The sequence below is a fragment of the Oncorhynchus masou genome, chromosome 14 (genome assembly GCF_036934945.1).
Source record: "Oncorhynchus masou masou isolate Uvic2021 chromosome 14, UVic_Omas_1.1, whole genome shotgun sequence".
Classification (NCBI taxonomy): Eukaryota; Metazoa; Chordata; class Actinopteri; order Salmoniformes; family Salmonidae; genus Oncorhynchus; species Oncorhynchus masou.
In genome coordinates this window covers 1,104,950-1,123,338 of record NC_088225.1, presented here as the reverse complement: position 1 = coordinate 1,123,338, position 18,389 = coordinate 1,104,950, and the positions used below count along the sequence as shown (strand labels likewise).

Sequence of the window (18,389 nt, the reverse complement as noted above, 5' to 3'; positions counted from 1 at the left end):
ATTTGGGTCTACCTGAGGTAGTTGTATGTACAACTGTTGTACAAACTAACCCCACCACACATGCCACCGCCAAATCCAGATAAAACTCCCTTCCATCTCATATTGCTGAAGTGAACAGCCAAGCTGGTTTCAAAAACCAGATAAAGCAACACCTCACGGCACAGCGCCTCTCCCCTATTTCACCTAGATATTTTTGTGTACTGTACGTATTGATATGTAGGCTATGTATTCCATTTTTATTATTTATGTAGTTCTTGTCCTTGAGCTGTTTTTAATGTTTAATGTTCTGTATTATGTTTCGTGTTTTGTGTTTTGTGTGGACCCTAGGAATAGTAGCTGCTGCTTTCGCGAAAGTTAATGGGGATACTAATAAAATGCCAAAAAAATACCAAACCGGCTCCAATGACCAGCTACCCCTGTGTTCTTAGTTAGTTAGTCAGGTTGGAATACTACTTAATTATATCAGGGTGAGATACAGTTACACTAACTCTCTTGTTAGTTACCCGTTGGAGCATCTGGCAACTTTTATAGAGGGACATGAATGGAGGATGTGGTCGTTTTGCTGACACACTTACACGTACACACTTACACATACACTCTCTCTCACACAGGCTCTCCAACTCTCCCACTCTCTCCCGCTCTCTCTCAATGCCTCCAGAGTGTTCTTGCTCAGTCAGTTAAGCAGCAGTTCAGCACGTTTTCTCTGCTGTCTCTCTGAGCGGTAGAGCCGAGTCGCTCAGAAGGACGAAGCACGGCAGTACCACACCAAGGGACCTAGTAACAGGGAGAAGAAAGACAGTAGATCCCTGTGCTGATGGATTGGAACTGATGAGAGGCCATCTGAAAGTGCAGCTCTCAGTGCTTAGGCTGGTCACCATGGAGACAACCGGTGGCAAGAAACGAAAGAGTTTTGAAGAGGTGGAGGAGTGCCAATGAGGAGGGAGAGGAGCTTTTCAAGCTGTGTTTGACAAAACCCAAAATGCTGTCTTTGGTAGAATGGGATTGTTAGTGTGGCTGTGTACTTGAAAGCATGCAGCACGTGATTGGTGTAATTAAGCTCTGTAATCACAAGGTGTGTTAGGTATTTGGTCAACATTGTAGCCTGTTTAATTGTTATTCCACTCTGTGTTATTGATATTATGGTTGAAACATCATTGCACAAGTAGTAGCAGCTACTGTATATAATTCAAGGACAGCCTGCAATAAAGGCATCATTGTACAACCTTGATATGTTTACCTCTTTTGTTACATTGTTTTTAAAGATGATTCAATATACGTTAACCACATAACACATCCACCTCTACGCAGACGACGCCATCCTGTATACATCTGGCCCTTCTTTGGACACTGTGTTAACAAACCTCCAAACAATGCCATATAACACTCCTTCCGAGGCGTCCAACTGCTCTTAAACGCTAGTAAAACTAAATGCATGCTCTTCAACCGATCGCTACCCGCACCCGCCCGCCCGACTAGCATCACTACTCTGGACGGTTCTGACTTAGAATATGTGACTATATGACTATATGACTAATATATGACTACAAATACAAATACCTAGGTGTCTGGCTAGACTGTAAACTCTCCTTCCAGACTCATATCAAGATACCCTCTTAAAACTGACTATCCTACCGATCCTCGACTTCGGCGATGTCATTTACAAAATAGCCTCCAACACTCTGCTCAGCAAACTGGATGCAGTCTATCACAGAGCCATCTGTTTTGTCACCAAAGCCCCATATAATACCACTGCGACCTGTATGCTCTCATCGGCCGGCCCTCGCTACATATTCGTCTTCAGACCCACTGGCTCCAGGTCAACTATAAGTCTTTGCTAGGTAATGCTCCACCTTATCTCAGCTCACTGGTCACCATAACAACACCCACCCATAGCACGCGCCCCCAGCAGGTATATCTCACTGGTCATCCCCAAAGCCAATTTCTACTTTGGCTGCCTTTCCTTTCAGTTCTCTGCTGCTAATGACTGGAACGAATTGCAAAAATCGCTGAAGTTGGAGACTTACATCTCCCTCACTAAATTTAAGCATCGGCTATCTGCGCAGCTTACCGATCGCTGCAGTTGTACATAGCCCATCTGTAAATAGCCCATCCAACTACCTACTTTATCCCCATATTGTTTTTATTTACTTTACTTTTTTGCTCTTTTGCACACCATTATTTCTACTTGCACATCATCATCTGCACATCTATCAATCCAGTGTTAATTTGCTAAATTGTAGTTACTTCACTACTATGGCATATTTATTGTCTTACCTCCTTACTCCATTTGCACAAACTGTGTAAAGATTTTTCGATTGTGTTATTGACTGTACTTTTGTTTATCCCACGTGTGTCTCTGTGTCATTGCTTTTTGTCGCACTGCTTTGCTTTATCTTGGCCAGGTCGCAGTTGTAAATGAGAACTTGTTCTCAACTGGCCTACCTGGTTAGATAAAGGTGAAATAAATAAAAAATAACACTCACTCTATGCGTGCCCATAAAGCCTACATTTCTCTTTCTCTCAGAATCCCCCCCCCCCATTGTCATGTGGGTTCAGAACAGAGCTACTGAAACAGTCCATGTTTGAGTTGACTCTCCTATATTTTGTGTTGCATAGCGTGTGTTAAGTCGCTTGGCTCAGACATCATACTAATACGTTACTGGGGATGAATCAATGTTACACACACATTAATTGGAGCAACACGGGTGGCTTAGTTATCCCCTCGACACCCCTCGACAGTCCTTTGGTGAAGGCATATTCAGGCTCTGAAGGTACTTTGCTATGAGTGGTTGTTAGCCAGTCATAGGCCCTAGAAGTGTGTCTAAACCTTTACTCATCTGGTTGTGTGTCTTATCTGTGTGCTTCATGATAGAGACCACAGCAGGGATATCGGCAAGGTTATTTCTCAGCTATGGCATTGAGCCTGATGTGTCCACAGAAAAACCTCCAGGGAAGTCAATTGGTTGTCTCAAAAAATGGGGAAACACATACAGTGTCAGCAGTAAGTGACTGCAACCTAGCTAACATGAATCATGCTGTGATTCAATCACCGCATCCCAGCTGCACTTCTAACTCAAATGTCAAGCCTTTACAACACACACACACACATAACATTATTTACAGCAGCCTCCGCCTCTGGCATATGCTGCTCTTTAGTGGCTACACTCGATGGTCACGCTCTCCCATCATGCCTCCCTCCATATGCTCTGCCCCCTCCATTGTTTCTGTTGTTGCTCTGTGATGTCAGACTGAACACCTGGGCCTTGTCCGTTGGTATGGTAATGAGGGAACAAAGGGTACAGAGCGTTCACAAAAAGCACACTTGTCCTATCTCATTCCGCTCTCTCTAAGACAAGCCATGTCCCAGCCATCAAGCCATTTTATATGTTGATTAGTGCTGTGGCGTATAGCACAATTATTCAGCAGCACCAATTTAGTACGAAGTCCTGTCTTTGTTTCTGGATGAGGTAAGGGGCATGCATTGTCATGCATATGGACATTTCTGGGATGTTTTATTTCAGCTCACGAAAAATGGGACCAGCACTTTACGTGTTGCATTTATATTTTTATTGAGTCTATACAGTCGTGGCCAAAAGATTTGAGAATGACACAAAAATTAATTTCCACAAAGTTTGCTGCTTCAGTGTCTGAACACCTGGGCCTTGTCCGTTGGTATGGAAATTAGGGAACAAAGGGTACAGAGCGTTCACAAAAAGCACACTTGTCCTATCTCATTCCGCTCTCTCTAAGACAAGCCATGTCCCAGCCAAAAAGACATTTTATATGTTGATTAGTGCTGTGGCGTATAGCACAATTATTCAGCAGCACCAATTTAGTACGAAGTCCTGTCTTTGTTTCTGGATGAGGTAAGGGGCATGCATTGTCATGCATATGGAACATTTCTGGGATCTTTTATTTCAGCTCACGAAACATGGGACCAGCACTTTACGTGTTTGCTGCTTCAGTGTCTTTAGATATTTTTGTCGGATGTTTCTATGGAATACTGCAGTATAATTTCAAGCATTTCATAAGTGTCAAGGCTTTTATTGATAATTACATGAGTCAATATTTGCAGTGCTGACCCTTCTTTTTCAAGACCTCTGCAATCCGCCCTGGCATGCTGTCAATTAACTTCTGGGCCACATCCTGACTGATGGCAGCCCATTCTTGCATAATAAACGCTTGGAGTTTGTCAGAATTTGTGGGGGTTTGTTTATCCACCCTCCTCTTGAGGATTAACCACAAGTTCTCAATGGGATTAAGGTCTGGGGAGTTTCCTGGCCATGGACCCAAAGTATTGATGTTTTGTTCCCTGGGCCACTTAGTCACTTTTGCCTTATGACAAGGTGCTACATCATGCTGGAAAAGGCATTGTTCATCACCAAACTGTTCCTGGATGGTTGGGAGAAGTTGCTCTCGGAGGATGTGTTGGTACCATTCTTTATTCATGGCTGTGTTCTTAGGCAAAATTGTGAGTGAGCCCACTCCCTTGGCTGAGAAGCAACCCCACACATGAATGGTCTCATGATGCTTTACTGTTGGCATGACACAGGACTGATGGTACCGCTCACCTTGTCTTCTCCGGACAAGCCTTTTTCCAGATGCCCCAAACAATCGGAAAGGGGATTCATCAGAGAAAATGACTTTATCCCAGTCCAATCCCTGTACCTTTTGCAGAATATCAGTCTGTCCCTGATGTTTTTCCTGGAAAGAAGTGGCGTCTTTGCTGCCCTTCTTGACACCAGGCCATCCTCCAAAAGTCTTCACCTCACTGTGTGTGCAGATGCACTCACACCTGCCTGCTGCCATCCCGCAGCTGAATCAACTTTAGGAGACGATCCTGGCACTTGTTGGACTTTCTTGGGCCCCCTGAAGCCTTCTTCACAACATTTGAACCGCTCTCTTTGAAGTTATTGATGATCCGATAAATGGTTGATTTAGGTACAATCTTACTGGCAGCAATATCCTTGTCTTTGAAGCCCTTTTTGTGCAAAGCAATGATGACGGCACTTATTTCCTTGCAGGTAACCATGGTTGACAGTGGAAGAACAATGATTCCAAGCACCTCCTCTGTTATTCGAACTCAATCAGCATGACAGAGTGATCTCCAGCCTTGTCCTCGTCAACACTCACACCTGTGAGAGAATCACTGACATGATGACGGCTGGTCCTTTTGTGGCAGGGCTGAAATGCAGTGGACATGTTTTTGGGGGATTCAGTTCATTTGCATGGCAAAGAGGGACTTGCAATTAATTGCAATTCATCTGATCACTCTTCATAACATTCTGGAGTATATGTAAATTGCAATCATATGAACTGAGGCAGCTGACTTTGTGAACATTAATATTTGTGTCATTCTCAAAACTTTTGGCCACGACTGCACAGTTGAAGTCGGAAGTTTACATACACGTAGGTTGGAGTCATTAAAACTCGTTTTCAACCAATCCACAAATTTCTTGTTAACAAACTATAGTTTTGGCAAGTCGGTTAGGACATCTACTTTGTGCATGACACAAGTCATTTTTTCCAATAATTGTTTACAGACAGATTATTTCACTTATAATTCACTGCATCACTTTTTCAGTGGGTAAAACGTTTACATACAAGTTGACTGTGCCTTTAAACAGCCTGGCAAATTCCACAAAATTATGTCATGGCTTTAGAAGCTTCTGATAGGCAAACTGACATCATTTGAGTCAATTGGAGGTGTACCTGTGGATGTATTTCAAGGCCTACCTTCAAACTCAGTGCCTCTTTGATTGACATCATGGGAATATCAAAAGAAATCAGCCAAGACCTCAGAAAAATGGTAGACCTCCACAAGTCTGGTTCATTCTCGGGAGCAATTTCTAAACGCCTGAAGGTACCGCGTTCATCTGTACAAACAATAGTACGCAAGTATAAACACCATGGGACCACGCAGCTGTCATACCGCTCAGGAAGGAGACGCATTCTGTCTCCTAGAGATGAATGTACTTTGGGGCGAAAAGTGCAAATCAATACCAGAACAACAGCAAAGGACCTTGTAAAGATGCTAGAGGAAACAGGTACATAAGTATCTATATCCAAAGTAAAATGAGTCCTATATCGACATAACTTGAAAGGCCGCTCAGCAAGGAAGAAGACACTGCTCCAAAACTGCCATTAAAAAAGCCAGACTACGGTTTGCAACTGCATATGGAGACAAAGATTGTACTTTTTGGAGAATTGTCCTCTGGTCTGATGAAACAAAAATAGAACTGTTTGGCCATACTGACCATCGTTATGTTTGCAGGAAAATGGGGGAGGCTTGCAAGCTGAAGAACACCATCCCAACCGTGAAGAACGGGGGTGCCAGCATAATGTTGTTGGGTTCTTTGCTGCAGGAGGGACTGGTGCACTTCACAAAATAGATGGCATCATGAGGCAGGACAATTTTGTGGATATATTGAAGCAACGTCTCAAGACATCAGTCAGGAAATTAAAACTTGGTCACAAATGGGTCTTCCAAATGGACAATGACCCCATACTTCCAAAGTTGTGGAGAAATGGCTTAAGGACAACAAAGTCAAGGTATTGGAGTGGCCATCACAAAGCCCTGACCTCAATCCTATAAATAATTTGTGGGCAGAACTGAAAAAGGGTGTGCGAGCAAGAAGGCCTACAGATCTGGTTCAGTTACACCAGCTCTTTCAGAATGAATTGGCCAAAATTCACCCAATTTATTTTGGGAAGCTTGTGGAAGGTTATCTGAAACATTTGATCCAAGTTAAACAAGGCAATGCTTCCAAGTACTAATTGAGTGCATGTAAACTTCTGACCCACTGGGAATGTGATGAAAGAAATAATAGCTGAAATAAATAATTATTTCTACTATTATTTTGACATTTCACATTCTTAAAATAAAGTGGTGACCCTAACCTATAAGAGGGATTTTTTGCGAGGATTAAATGTCAGGAATTGTGTAAAACTTAGTTTAAATGTATTTGGCTAAGGTGTATGTAAACTTCCGATTTCATCTGTTTATTCACTACCGTTGAAAAGTTAGAAATTATTAAGATGGGCAAAAGAACACAGACACTGGACAGAGGAACTCTGCCTAGAAGGCCAGCATCTCGCTGTCGCCTCTTCACTGTTGACGTTGAGACTGGTGTTTTGCGGGTACTATTTAATGAAGCTGACAGTTTTGGACTTGTGAGGTATCTGTTTTTCAAACTAGACACTCTTGTTCAGTTGTGCACCGGGTCCTCCCACTCATCTTTCTATTCTGGTTAGGGCCAGTTTGCGCTGTTCTGTGAAGGGTGTAGTACACTCCTTTGTTGTGGTTGTAGTCCAGGATGATGGCTGGCTTCCTGTCCTTTGCCGTTTGTGCAGTTTGCTCAAGAGGACCACATTCTTGTTCCTCTTTGGGAGGTAAGAAACTAGAGTGGTGGTGGGGGTGAAGGCAAACTTTAATGAGAAGGCCTCTCTCCTCCATGTTGCGAGGAGTGCAGGGGGGATCTCAGGCTTGTTCTTTCTAACTGTGCCAACCATGGTGATCCTCCTCTTCAGGAGCTGTTGGCTGAGTTCAATCAGTTGCACACCTAATCTCAATTTATCAGTGTGTGTGTGTGTGTGTGTGTGTGTGTGTGTGTGTGTGTGTGTGTGTGTGTGTGTGTGTGTGTGTGTGTGTGTGTGTGTGTGTGTGTGTGTGTGTGTGTGTGTGTGTGTGTGTGTGTGTCTTTGTGGTGTGTAGACTATTTTATAACTGCCGGGTCAAAAAATACCCTAAGGCAATCTTTATACCCTGGTGATGTACAGCTTTCTTGGAAATATGAACAAAGGCGATGTTTCACTTTTGCCAATGTTGGGGTCACTCTAGGAAAAGTCATCAAATTTCAAGTTGAAAAAATATAATTAATTATAATATAATTTTCTCTGCTGTAATAGTGGCGTGTCATTTTCTACTATTAAGAAAACACAAGGGTTAAGAAGGAAATAAATTCCACAAATTAACTTTTAACCAGGCACACCTGTTAATTGAAATGCATTCCAGGTGACTACCTCATGAAGCTGGTTGAGAGAATGCCAAGAGTGTGCAAAGCTGTCATCATCAAGTCAAAGGGTGGCTTCTTTGAAGAATCTCAAATATTAAATATATTTTGATTTGTTTAACACTTTTTTGGTTACTACAGGATTCCATATGTGTTATTGTTTAGTTTTGATGTCTTCAATTCTACAATGTGGAAAATAGTAAACATAAAGAAAAACCCTTTAATGAGTAGGTGTGTCCAAACATTTGACTGGTACTTGTATATGTATATATTTATAATTTTTATAGATGAAAGTCTATGGGCATCACCGTAATAGAAGATGGTCCTTCTGGTATTTGTCAGAATTGCCAGACTGTCAATCGACCCATGCCATTGGAGCTTGGACATGGTGTGTCCAGCATGATAAAATACCTAGAGAGAGGGCCTCCAGACAGACACTGGGAAGCTGCCAAACCATCCCAGATCACAGGCACTTCAGCCAGCCACCGAACTCTAATCTCAATGGGGTTAGCATTAGCTTTACAGCGCAGAACACAAAGCCCAGTCCTCACTCCCGTGTGTTTTCCAGCCTAGTTGACAGATGGCACGCTTCGGCTGAACTTTCACCCACAGCCAACAACTGGCTCTGGGCGGCATTAATAAGATAAGATCACACAATGCAGGGCACCTCCATTAATTTGTCACCTCTGATGGCGGTACCCCCTCAAGGTCAAAGGCACTCGGTTGTATGCCTGCACCTTTAAGACAGTCTTCTATCTTCTTTGCATATCCTTACTTTTGGTGAATAAATGGCCCAATGAAACTCCAACACGCTTTGTGAAATGGAGTGCAGTACTTTTAACTGATGAATGGCTGGGTGGGATGAATCAGTGTCCTATTCCCTCTGGGGGTCTCTTCTTAATCTCACTCAACCAGGCTTTCAGCGGGGGGACATTTTGGTGATGGATGGCCCATGTTCTCTCTTGGGACCCCCACTGCCACTCTCCCCCTTAGGCCCCTGCAACCACCCCACCACTCCCTCCTTGGCCCTTCCCCTTCTCTCAGAGCAGAACCCAAGGAGTGACCCAGTCTGCCTGCCTTTCAGGGCCATTGCAGAGTCCTTTGAGGTTTGTTTGTGAGAGTCTTCATACTCCCCTCTCCTCAGTCATCTTCTCTCTCAATCTTTGGTTTATGCCATAGCTTCCTCTTTAGTCTGGCTGGGATCCTGCTCTGCTTAACAGACAGGCACTGTTCAGGGCTCAGAAAGTACCCAGAGAGCACCCCCTGTACCAACCAATCAGCTTTGTGTTTTCTAGAGCCTTGCCCCAGATCACGTCCATGTCCTGGGCTGGCTTCAGTGAAGGAAGGGCAGTGGCTTGGCCTCTCAGATGGAGGGGGCTATGGAAAGGAGGGAGCAGAGAGGCAGGAAATAAATGGTGGAGAAGAACACGTTAAAGCACAGCTCTGAGGCGACATAGTCTGATACGGAGTGGTCTGGCCTCTGTGAGGAAGTCCACTAGTCACAGGACCATATAATTATACTGAACAAAAAGATAAAGAATAAGCATGATCATTACACAGGTGCACCTTGTGCTGCGGACAATAAAAGGCCACTCTAAAATGTGCAGTTTTGTCACACAACACAATGCCACAGATGTCTCAAGTTTTGAACCAGAGCTGTTACCAGAGAATTTAATGTTAATTCCTTTACCATAAGCATTTTAGAACCGCAGACCACGTGTAACCACACCAGCCCAGGACCTCTACATCCGACTGATCTTCTGAGACCAGCCACACAGACAGCTGATGAAGCTGAGTATTTCTGTCTATAATAAAGCCCTTTTATGAGGAAAAACTCATTCTGATTGGCAGGGCCTGGTTCCCACGTGCCCCTGCCCAGTCATGTGAACTCCATATTTTAGGGCGTAAAGACATTATTTCCATTAACTGATTTCCTTATATGAACAGTAACTCAGTACAATTGTTGCATGTTGCAATTATATTTTTGTTCAGTATACATATAGAATCCATTTCTGTCAAACAATCCTACTAAATTACTAAATAAATGTTTCAAAGGACTGAATGACATGACATTTGTATTGAGTAGGGTGCTGAGTACACCTCCCACACCCTATTTAAGAAATTTAAGAAAATGCTCAAGACTTTGTTGGAGTGCCAACGTAAATGAGAGCCAATTTGGATCAGGAAAAGTGAACTAAAGAGACTTGAGCGTGTCAGAAATCTCAGAGCTGTGGAATCTTACCCCTGGTTGCCCATGACAACCTAATTGCGTCATTTGGTGTGAATTGGCAGTCCCTGCATTGTCCAGTAGTATCACTGGTTTGTTTGTCTGTTCTTCACTTGATCTGAGCTGAGTAACAGTTTGTTTGGGTGGATAGGGGTATCTATTCTGGTTACTTATTTCATTGGCATTCACCCTGATACTAAATAGAGCGAAAATGATTGTCCTTGGTTGCAAACATGATGAGTTTTGCTATGCAATGTAAAGAATGGTTGTATAGGGGAAATGAAAGACATTATGATTTAACATTAGCCCTTGGCGGCTGCTCTTTTGAGGTAGTTTCACATTTGAGCATGTGTTGTATCGTGAGTATATTATATATGAGTGAAAACAGTCATACATGCACAACTTAACCTAATTATTACTTAACATGCTGTTTCCAATCAGCTAATGAACTCTCCAGCATGTGACTGTCATCCCACCATGCGATAATGTGATCCTCTGTCGAAGTTTACAGAAGTTCACAGAAGATGAGTGACATAGAGCTATGCCTAGTGTTGGCGGAGAGGTAAATACCAAATAATGCTACGAGCAGCAATGAATGGGGTTCACAGGATGACAGAAAGGACACAAAAACATGCAGGATAACAAAGCAAGTACTCTATCATGGAGAAACTATCTTCCTTTATGTGTTATCAATGAAATCAAAATGATGACACAAGTGAAGTTTAGTTTAGTGCTGTAGGTCTGAATTCAGAAGATAATCATTCTTAAAGCCATTACTTAAATGTATTGAGTTTATATGTGACCTGATCAGGAAACTAGGCATAATGTCACAACTTCACAGGAGAGCGATTTTAATGTTTTTTGGAGGGTGGGGCAGAAATGCCTTCTGGAACATGTGAACTTTCTTGTGCCTTAATAACAAATTTGTGTGCCATCTGTAAACATGAATACATTATTACATTACATTACATTAAATTACAAGCCTTGTTGGTTAAGCCACAGAAAAAGTCAGCAACCTTCCCACTAGCCATAATGGGCTAAGATAATGAGTGGGCTGGACATGCCGAGAGAGGAGATCGGATTGGTCTGCGATATAGAAGGCTTCTGTCTATTTGAGCTAGTCAGTCTGTGTTGGTAATCTTGTCGAACGCGGTTTTTGCTCTCCGTGTTGCTCTCCACTCTCTGGAGGATTGAGTTTTGAAATCATTAGAATTAGAGTATGATAGCTAAAGAGATGGAGAAAATACCTGTCTCTGGATTACATCTTCAAACTAAGGGCAACCGTGGCATGGCATCCGTGACATGGAGACGTGTCCATCATGCATGATGATTTTGACAGAAAGTGGTTTCATTTCAAGCTAAAGTGTGTTGTTAGCTAGCTAGTTAACGTTAGCTGATTGACTCCCTAGCCAACATTAAGTGTATGACATTATTTTTCGTATCCCAGAACCGTTTGCTTTGCTAGTTAGAGCCTAACATTGAACCTGGTTGGTTAGCTCCCCGCAGATTTATTCAGGGTTAGTAGCCACATGATTTGGCACTATGTTCATTGTTGTTAACTAGATAACATTAGCTGGCTGGCTCGTTAGCTAACGTTACGTGGCGTGTGTGATCTTGCACGTTATTTACCTAGCTAGGTTCATTGCTTACCTAGCTAGCTAGCTACATGTCTTAAGCTAAAGTGTACAACACCCGTTGAATATGGCCGGTGTCAGTAAACGTCCGCAAAAAAGCATAATAAAAGTGTTGCCAGCAGAGCTGGTTAGGCTGTTTTCATGTTATCCAGAGGTAAACCAATCATTGGCCAAATCGTCAAGTGTGCACTCTGGAACGCTCCGTGAGCAAAACGAGATGTGTGGAGCTAAAGCTTAAGAGGGTGTGAACGATGTTGAATGGGTGTAGACAAAGAGCTCTTCACATTCAAAAGCCATTTTCTCAAAAGTGAGTTTACAAGTTTATGAACTTTCAAAGCAGAATTACTTTCCCATTGTTCCTAAAAACTGCAATGTATTATATTCCATTTTGTTGCTCGGAGTCTCTACTTTTATCCAATGTTAAAAACACAATTTAAAATTTTGCTACATAAGACTGACATAAGACCGAGTCACATATACCAATTCTAGGTCAATTTGCCTAATGGTTCATGTTTACATTTTGGCAGTGAGGAGCCCTTTATCTACTTCCACAGAGTCAGATGAACTTGTAGATACCATTTGTATTTGATTTATCTATCCGTTATTTTACCAGGTAAATCGACTGAGAACGCGTTCTCATTTGCAGCAACGACCTGGGGAATAGTTACAGGGGAGAGGAGGGGGTGGTAGTCATTGATAGTCATAATTTAAGCTCATAGTATATCTCGATCATTGTTCACAAAAAAAGACTGCAATGTTCAATGCGTGACTGAGTGTACTTTCTTTTTGTGTATATAAACACATTTAATGCAATTCTACTACACTTTATATGACTGGGGACATTAGCAGAATCTTTTTTAATACAACAAAAATGGCAGGTTAATATAGGCCTATAGGCTACTGCCGACTCTGATAAACAGATCAATAAAAAACGACCTCGTCTGCAACCATCTAATCTAGGCCTAAGAAAAGGGGAGACACAAATTGTACAATGTGACATCCATCTAACCTGGAGGAACAAATTATTGTCCAAAAACAAAGTTTCAAGTGGCACTGACCCAATGATAAAGAGTTAATATGTGCACAGCTCACTGAACGGGGATATTGTTTCGATCGATTAGATTTTTTGGGCCGCAAGCGAGTAGTAGCCTTGGGCATATAACATGGTATTTGCAAAAAGCCACAGGATGGGTTTTCAATACTGTCAATACCATCTAAACTATTTCTTATAAGTTTTTCTTTACATTTGAATATTTGTAGCTACTTTTTAATAAATACCTGCAGTCAACTTGTGCCATGTGTTTGGAGAGGAAGCAGATTCCGTTCTTCATTTCACCTGTCACATTATTTTACACTATGAAGTTTACCATAGTTCCCCAGAACAGTTGAGCCAGACACATTGCACTCACAGCCAGCCCCGTAGCACTCACTTCCGTCATCATGAAGTGCTTTGAGAGACTAGTCAAGGACCATATCACCTCCACACTACCTGACACCCTAGACCCACTCCAATTAGCTTACCGCCCAAATAGGTCCACAGACGATGCAATCTCAACCACACTGCACACTGCCCTAACCCATCTGGACAAGAGGAATACCTATGCGAGAATGCTGTTCATCGGCTACAGCTCGGCATTTAACACCATAGTGCCCTCCAAGCTCGTCATCAAGCTCGAGACCCTGGGTCTCGACCCTGCCCTGTGCAACTGGGTACTGGACTTCTTGACGGGCCACCCCCAGGTGGTGAGAGTAGGCAACAACATCTCCACCCCGCTGATCCTCAACACTGGGGCCCCACAAGGGTGCATTCTGAGCCCTCTCCTGTACTCCCTGTTCACCCAAGACTGCGTGGCCACGCACGCCTCCAACTCAATCATCAAGTTTGTGCAGCGCCTCTTCAACCTCAGGAGGCTGAAGAAAATCGGCTTGTCACCAAAAGCACTCACAAACTTCTACAGATCCACAATCGAGAGCATCCTGTCGGGCTGTATCACCGCCTGGTACGGCAACTGCTCCGCCCACAACCATAAGGCTCTCCAGAGGGTAGTGAGGTCTGCACAACGCATCACCGGGGGCAAAACTACCTGCCCTCCAGGACACCTACACCACCCGATGTCACAGGAAGGCCATAAAGATCATCAAGGACAACAACCACCCGAGCCAGTGCCTGTTCACCCCGCTATCATCCAGAAGACGAGGTCAGTACAGGTGCATCAAAGCTGGGATCAAGAGACTGAAAAACAGCTTCTATCTCAAGGCCATCAGACTGTTAAACAGCCACCACTAACATTTAGTGACTGCTGCCAACACACTGACTCAACTCCTGCCACTTTAATAATGGGAATTGATGGGAAATGATGTAAAATATATCACTAGCCACTTTAAACAACGCTACCTAATATAATGTTTACATACCCTACTTTATTCATCTCATATGTATACGTATATACTGTACTCTATATCATCTACTGCATCTTTATGTAATACATGTATCACTAGCCACTTTAACTATGCCACTTTGTTTACATACTCATCTCATATGTATATACTGTACTCAATACCATCTACTGTATCTTACCTATGCCGCTCTGTACCATCACTCATTCTTATATCTTTATGTACATATTCTTTATTCCCTTACACTTGTGTCTATAAGGTAATAGTTTTGGAATTGTTAGCTAGATTACTTGTTGGTTATTACGGCATTGTCGGAACTAGAAGCACAAGCATTTAGCTACACTCGCATTAACATCTGCTAACCATGTGTATGTGACAAATAAGATTTGATTTGATTTTGATTTGTTTGTTTGTAAATAGCACAATGGGAGAAAGCGGGATCAGGTCCATAGCGTTGTATATCTATCGGTGAGTCTGTTGTGCGGCGCACATGAGGTGTTGAAGTTGCACTTGTATGCAATTCTGTACTAAATGTTTGACATCAGATATCTTACAGTGGTTTTCAGCCAGAAGTCAGAGCGCTAGATTAGTTATATGTACATTTTTTCCCTGTGCTTTGTTTCTCTCCTCCAATCATCTCCCCTCTGCTTTCTATACACATTCTTCTCTTCCATCATAGCTACTAGCTATGCTTGTATAACTTTATGAGCTGGATTTGCCTGTCTTTGCAATTTGTTTATGTTAGCATTTAGCTAACAGCATCTATGTGATTTCTCTATAAGTTTTGTTAGCATTCTGGTAATAGAGGCCCAATGGGCGTTTCTTACGTTTTTGTATGCAATAATGGTAGTAATGTAAATCCCGGGATGAGAGAAGGACGTTATGACAATATGAAAATTTGGATACCGCCCAAGCCTACAAGGGAGTTGTGTGCTTTACAAGTTGATCATAGAACACACATACAATCTACCCAAGGAACGGGAATGAGTTATGAGAAACGACAACTGGATGTTGGATACCATTCAGAATAAGATCATTCAACAACTGTCTCACGCCATGCAGAGGGAGATTGTGCCGTGCGAACCAGAGTGTCCCTTCTATGAACTGAATGGCACCACTGAACAATTTTCATGCAATCTCCAGTACGTCAACCAGAACCTGGAGTCACACCAGGTTTTGGGGGATCTATAATGCCCCCGACTCTACGGCCAAAACTCAGTTCTTTAGTGTGATCAGGAGTGCAGGCTCGACCCTATGCTCGACCCAATGTGAACTGCGTTCCCTGGATCTGGTTTAGCAAGAAGTTGTGTGCGAGTTGAGTCTACACGTGAGGTGAGCCTTGCGGCTGACACCGTGAACTTTGAGCAGGGTGTGGCAGTTGTCATACGGGAGTCACTCAAGCGCCAACAGTTCTACGAGTCACTATTTGGTGTGGAAGAAGTATTGACCAACATCCGTGGCCTGTGTCCAACCAGGTGGTACAAGCGCATGAAAGCCAATCTTGCGTGTCTTCTCCGCATACAGCACTTTCCTCTTCACACTTGACATTCTGAAGGATGACAAGAGTGACAAGAGTGTCAAGGGGGAAACGAGTGCAAAAATCGGGGGACTGCACAAGCAGGCGATCAAGTTTCCTTGATGTCCTTACCGACATCCTTGAATGTAGTTTTGCACACTGTGTTGGGAAGCACTGTTCGGGCCACGTGAGGCAGTAGCCAGGACCATACAGAGCACCAATGCAAGTGCATTTGGCACCCTCAAATTTGCCAATGTGCTGAGGGAATGGGTCAGGACACGGAGAGATGACAGCGTCATGGAGGAGATGGCAACCAAGGTTTGTATTAAAATACAATTTAATTAAATATATGACACACATAGACAACACATGCAAAACATAATGTATCTTGTGCTGCAATGTATTATTTCTAATGCTTGTGTGCTTTGGTGGGAGGTGAGTCCACTTTGCTGGATTTAGTTGGGTGGCACAGGCCGTATTCTGCATGGAGAGCTCGGTGCTCTGTTTTGCAAGCGGTGCGCTCATGATTAATGCTCTTATCTATTCAGTTGTGGGGGTTGGAGTCGGACACACACATTCTGCTGTACGATAGACAGTTTAGTTTGAGTTGAGTCAAGTCTCTCTGTCTCCCTCTCTGTTCCTCTCCCCTCTCTCCCTTCTCTTCCCCTTGTGGTGGATATCAAGTGATCTGGAGCAGTGGTCGCTATGGTCTTCTATGACTTTTTTCTGTTAGTTTACAATTCTAAACTTGTCGACCGGGGAATGGGAACAATATCAAATTAGGAACATGGCATTCTCATCTCAAACTGATTAGCACACTAAGCTGCACCGTGCTGGATGCGGCCCAGTGAGTGGTGCTTTCCACCCATGGTGCTGGATCGAGGTAGCACCTTTCTCTGCGATGGATGTCCATGGTCCTGAAACTATTTTTCCTCAAGAACATTAAAGACTGATGTAATGAGTCTATAGACAAAATCCGTAGTGAATCTGACATATGGTTCATGAGAAGATGATTGCAGATGATTTGGAGCATTAGCGTTACACATGCAAAGAATGTGTTGTTAATAGTTTCCTTGTGTTTTGAGATATCAATACCGACATCGGTGTGGTTCACTGTAGGGATGTCCATGATAGCGATGACAAATTTTAAGTTCATAGACCACTAAGGGGTGGATTTACAGTGGTTTAAATGGACACGTAAAATTCATTTTTTTTATCAATAACTCAGCCATCTTTTGGCCAATCCCGTAGCTTTTTTTTCTCAAACTATGTTAAGAAATGTACAATTTAGTATCATTTGGTTATATGGTTCATGAGAGGAAGGATTTATATATTTTTACATATTAGTGTATGCGTATGTTAGCGTATGTCCTGACCTCAATCCCATAGAGAATTTGTGGGCAGAACTGAAAATGTGTGTGCGAGCAAGGAGGCCTACAAACTTGACTCAGTTACACCAGCTCTGTCAGGAGGAATGGGCCAAAATTCACCCAACTTATTGTGGGAAGGCTACTCGAGAGTTTGACCCAAGTTAAACAATTTAAAGGCAATGCTACAAAATACTAATTGTGTGTATGGGAATGTGATGAAAGAAATCAAATCTGAAATACATCATTCTCTCTACAATTATTCTGACATTTCACATTCTTCAAATAAAGTGGTGATCCTACCTGACCTAAGACAGGGAACTTTTACTAGGATTAAATGTCAGGAATTGTGAAAAACTGAGTTTAAATGTATTTGGCTAAGGTGTATGTAAACTTCCGACTTCAACTGTATATCGGGAAGTTAATCAGGGAAGTGATGGAGTCCAGGTGAGTCTGATGATGTGCAGGTGCACGTAACTATGGTGGCAGGGGTGCACCATAACGAGCAGCCTGGTGACCTAGAGACCGGAGAGGGAGCACACGTGACAGTACACGTAAAATCAGATTTCCCCTCCCCAACCAAGCTTTTCTCAAATTAAGCAGTTCCAGTTCCAGATATGAGGTTTTAATGGGTCTTTGAGACCGCTTATAGCAATCGGTGGCATTCTTTTTGACCAAGTTACTAGTTTCTGTGTGCCAAATTAGAAAAATAGTGACCAATCTATGCTTGAGTTATTTGACAATGTCAACAACAACAACTATGCTGCGAACCCGTAATGAGAGTAGAAAAAAGATAAGTGAGAGATGTAATGTCCGATTCAGGGACAGGGAAAGTGTCACATGTTTCACTGAGATTGACAAAGAGAACTTGAGGAAAAGAAGTGGCAACAAGCTACTCTAGCGATGAGGTGGAATGGAACGATGAGCACAGGAATGGAATGGACACACACAGTTCAGTAGAGAAAGAGAGATGAGATAGAGATAGAGATGGATGCTACAATACAGCCGGCCTGGGGTGTTCAGTATAGTATATAGACCCGCTGCATGGACACGCTTGCCTGACTGTCTGCACAGATCAGGCCCCATTGCTCACCAAATACTAATCATGTCAGACAGGTGGCACCGTTACGAGGTGCCAGTGTATTTTTAGGCTCCTTTTTTCCTTTGTGGCAAGCCAAATCAGACTGGGAGAATGGGTTTGACAGGCAGGGAGACTAGGGGACTGTTGTCCAACCT

At 42.9% G+C, this 18,389-nt stretch overlaps 1 protein-coding gene across 1 annotated transcript in view; it reads left to right on the top strand.

Annotated features, from left to right (window-relative positions):
• LOC135553937 (protein FAM171A2-like) overlaps positions 1 to 18,389 on the top strand; it is an 85,927-nt gene that overhangs the window by 45,028 nt on the left and 22,510 nt on the right. The gene's annotated exons all lie outside the window — the stretch shown is intronic.